This window comes from Aegilops tauschii, chromosome 7 (genome assembly GCF_002575655.3).
Source record: "Aegilops tauschii subsp. strangulata cultivar AL8/78 chromosome 7, Aet v6.0, whole genome shotgun sequence".
Classification (NCBI taxonomy): domain Eukaryota; kingdom Viridiplantae; phylum Streptophyta; class Magnoliopsida; order Poales; family Poaceae; genus Aegilops; species Aegilops tauschii.
The window spans coordinates 59,851,981-59,856,301 of NC_053041.3; the positions used below are offsets into that span (position 1 = coordinate 59,851,981).

At 43.1% G+C, this 4,321-nt stretch overlaps 2 long non-coding RNA genes across 2 annotated transcripts; both read right to left on the reverse strand.

Moving 5' to 3' along the window:
• Positions 1 to 669: 669 nt before the first annotated feature.
• On the reverse strand, positions 670 to 2,678 carry LOC120968780 (uncharacterized). The gene is made up of 2 exons (XR_005763169.3): positions 2,403 to 2,678; positions 670 to 1,018 (listed from the first exon to the last, which is right to left on the reverse strand). It is a non-coding gene; the product is annotated as an uncharacterized lncRNA (long non-coding RNA).
• Positions 2,679 to 3,012: 334 nt separating this feature from the next.
• Positions 3,013 to 3,960, reverse strand: LOC120969625 (uncharacterized). The gene is made up of 3 exons (XR_005763955.3): positions 3,745 to 3,960; positions 3,187 to 3,335; positions 3,013 to 3,090 (listed from the first exon to the last, which is right to left on the reverse strand). It is a non-coding gene; the product is annotated as an uncharacterized lncRNA (long non-coding RNA).
• Positions 3,961 to 4,321: the final 361 nt, after the last annotated feature.

The following is a 4,321-nucleotide window of genomic DNA, read 5'->3' on the forward strand; positions in this document are numbered from 1 at the left end:
GTTTGCTCCATGCCGGTGAAGTTCCTTCTAGCAGCCGCACCCTAGTGGTGTCATAATGATGATGTTTGGTAAGTTGACATAACGGGTGCAAAGAGGACCACACAAAATTGAGTTTCATGCTCAAACTTCTTGAAATCAAGGCGAAACACAAAAATTGAGGTGCAAGCCTCGATGACCTATTGTAGTTTCTACACAAACTTATCCCCGAGGGGAATACGTTGCCTACTACCCTCGATGAAGCCAAGAATGTCTTGTGCCCTCTTAATTGGCCGCATGATATATACCACGTGTGCTGCAATGGTTGCATCATTTATAGGACAGAGTATGGTTCTACAACCTTCCACCTTGGGTCTGCATGAAACGGAAGTATATGCAACTGTTTGGAATTTCAAATAATTTGGTCAAAGGACACCTGAATGCACACTAAAAAAACGTGTATAGAAAAAAATGAAACACAAAAACAAAACAATCTATTATCTATCTATTATATATAAAAAGTACTTTATGGGTTAACCAGAAAAATAGAATTATACTAGAAATTACCACAAAAATTAGAAACATCTAGCCATTTATTTGATAGACTCAAAATTTACAGCCCTTAGATCTAACTAGTAAGCTTGGCTAAAGCTCTTTTTGAAGATACATCCATTCCCAATCAAAAACACCGTGTTTCTAGTTATATTTCTTCATGGCAGAAGTTTGCCCGTGCAACACTGTTATAAGCTTAGCAAGAAATTTTCTCGGTCCCCTCTTAAACATATGTGAACAAAATAAGCTACTAATCTCCTCTTAAATCAGACCAATGCTCCCTTGATCAATAATCGGAGCACTCCTGCACAAGAACATCAACGGCAATCTTACTTCTTTTTATTGGTCGCTCACCATTTGTGTCGCCACAATTGACGACATCTTCGCCACACTACACCAGCTCTGGCAGCCATGAAGGGTGGTAGATTCCGTGGGATTGTTGCGCATGGTACCTGGCCAAGCTGCTCACTCCAACCATGAAAGCGACCACCTGCTGCAAACATTGAATGGTCATTATGTGTTGCAAAGCAACTCGAGCACATATGTATTGGTTGAAGTTTCATGGCTGTAGTGGCGAAAAATAGTCTTAGTTGTTGCATAGAACAAGAAGGATCTGATGTTTCAATATCGAGCAAAATAGTGCACTATCCTCACCAGTATCGAGCAACATATTTTCTCTCACATTCTCTATTGGTTTGAAAGCATGGTTGGCTGAATACTCCTAGACCAGGGTTTGAAATATTCTACAAAGGTAGTTTTAAAGAATCTTGTAATGATGCGTGAACACATCAGATTGTCAAAAATAATTACAGTACACATAAGCAGGCAAGGAACCATGCCATGATTTCTGATCTTCTGTATATACTTCCAATTTTGGACAAATGGAAGGCAATAATTGCGTTCAGAAACCAATTTATAAAAAAGGGAAGACAATGTGGAATTCACACTTCAGTCGTTACAGGTGAAGAATGATTACCTATATATCTACATCTGAGGTCTATAATCAGAAACAATGAAACTGCCGCTACATTGGAAATATGTTGTAGATAATGAATCTAACCTAGGAATACATAATATAACAAATATCCTATATGCTTTTGTTTGCATATTTCTCATTTCTATTGAGTCGGATTTTAAAATCATTTCTTAAAGTGGAAACCCGCATAAAAGAGGACTGGTAGGTATAAAAGTTTTGAGTTACATAGGTGGTGGGGCATATTTATAACAAGTCATAACTAATACATCTGTATAAATGTTTTCTCTACATTCGCTCTATATTACAAGTGTAGCATCTTTTACTGTTGCACATAATTGAAATCTAAATGGAAGGTCACATCACCAAGCATTCAACTTTTGATTGATAAGCACTAAGTCGAGAGCCAAGCAATATGCAAAAATGGGAACCATAGTCTCAAAAATTGTTTATCACCCTCGTCCATCTCGATGAAAGATTAAATAACTATAGAAAATATAGATGGTACTAAATCTCTTACCATGACATCACAAGCTCAACGATGGCACACATGAGCGACTAAGCTGATGATTACTGTATACCATGCAGATTGTAGACTTCCGGAATTAACTCCATGAGCTGGTAAACAAAACATAACATGTGTGTCCTAATTCCTAAATTGGCGTTGAAGGCCTATAATGATTAGAGGACCAGTCCTCTTCTTATAGTTCTACCTACAGGGATCCAATATGCTTTTGTTTCTTCTATAATAAATATCCTATATGCGTACATACATCCGATTCACAAAAAAGTTAGAACATCTTATATTTGTGAACGGAGGGAGTACTTCAGATCTAGCCAACAGCAGGATAAATCATGGCAATATTTTGTATGGACAGGTTTGATAGCGATCAAAACATACCCAATATGCATAACCTTAGGCCTGCGATCCAAACGCATCCAAACGCCCGAGCTCCCGCAGCTCCAAGCCGCCGCCGCTCCGTAGGCTCGCGCCGCCACCCCACGCCGCCTCTCGCCGGAGACCGTCGCAACCCGAGGTTCACCGTCAAGGCCGCCACGCCCCTGCCCTTCCTCCTCTCCCTTCTGTTCTTCTATATCTCCTCACCTTCGAAGCTCTCTCTCCTAGGAACTGCAGCAGGCCATGGAGAAGCTCAGCCGCTGCCGTTGTCCATCCGACTCGCCGAAGCCGCCTGTCGTACAGACATCATTTAATGGAAACTGAGTCTGCATATAACCCTGCATGATTTACTACCTCAGCTATGCTCTATTATAATAGTTGATTAGAGTGATTAAACCCCCAAGAGTATATGAAATGGGCATGGCTGTACAAAATGTATACATAAGCTATACCCTGTCCCGGAGTTGCAATCATTAGGTTGAGAAGGAACAAAACCAAATCAGATGCCCGGTGCATAATTTTCTAGTTGAGAGCCAATCAGTATGGCATCTATGGCATCTACGTCTATGTTATAGGAGGTACAATCTGCAGTTTTATGTATGATTTGGACATACCATTTGCAGTGGTGCTGGCTGCTGAAGCTTTCCTGTCAGATTTCACAATTAGCCTCACCAATCAGGTTTCCATATCACTGAAGACAAAAGAAGGCCAGACACAATGTTGAATTGATAGATAGCCATTCAGTATCAACCAACTGACGGGAAAAATACGTGAAGATGGTACTAACATCCGGCATTCAACGCTGCTCCTATCATTGCAGAATGGGCAGGAAAAGACCATATCGAGCTTGTCCATCCGCTTCCTAGTGGGCGGCTTAGCGGCTGCCTTCCTCTTCCCCCTTCCCCATGGTTCAACCTCTCTTCTCCCTTTCAAAACCTACGAAGAGCAGCAGTTAGAATCTACTTATCAAATGATGAGAAGATTTTTAACACACTAATGGAGTTGCTAGCCGCGAAGAAATCAATACTTTATACAGTACGATCTAAACAAATACTGAAATTCGTAAAAGGCACCAAGCTATGACGCATCATTCTTTGTAAAAGCAACCGAAATTTGTAACGACGCAAGATGAAGATAGCAAATCATACACAAATCATTCTCAAGATGGAATCCAGGAACACAACAGCATGTATGATCGTGCCATGGACACTACACCCAGGGCGGATCTGGCCCAGAAATTGCGAAGGTCCCATCACCACCCTTGTGGGATTGACCGATTGAATTAGCAAGGAGGAGAATTGATGTTGTGAAGAAGCAATCACACAACCTAGCTGCTCGTGCATACCTTAGAGAGAGGGTCAGAGGGAGGAGACCCGGTGGCCGGGCCAAGACTGGGACGGCGTGGAGACCGCAGCAGCAGGACGTCAAGGGGGTCTAAGAAGAGGAACGATGACGGGATCGGTGCTCAAGAGGCCAGAAGAAGGGGCTCCGAATCGAAAAGCTGGGCCTTCGAAGCTCTATCTCCCTGGAACTGCAGCAGTCCATGGAGGAGCTCAGCCGCCGGCGCCGCCCTTCCGACTCACCGGAGCCGCACGTCGTCGATCCGATCCTGCTGCCATCCGCCAGATCCACGCCAGTCCCGCCGGAGCCCACGCCTCCCTGCATTGAGCTGTCGCCGCCTCCCCGCATCGCTCGCATCGCTACCATGCAATCAGGTAGTATCTGTTTGCAAATCAGGTTGTGTTTTTTTCCTTGGATTAGCGAAGCGATGTATTGGTGTGGAGCGCGGAACGTTGGTTCGGCAGAGTTTTCGTCCGCTTACGCAAATTGCTAAACGCAATTCTCGTTGAGGGTTAGTATAATTTAATGGTTAGATCAAATTAAATGGTTCTGATCGTGAGGCTGTAATCGCTTCGTTTTGT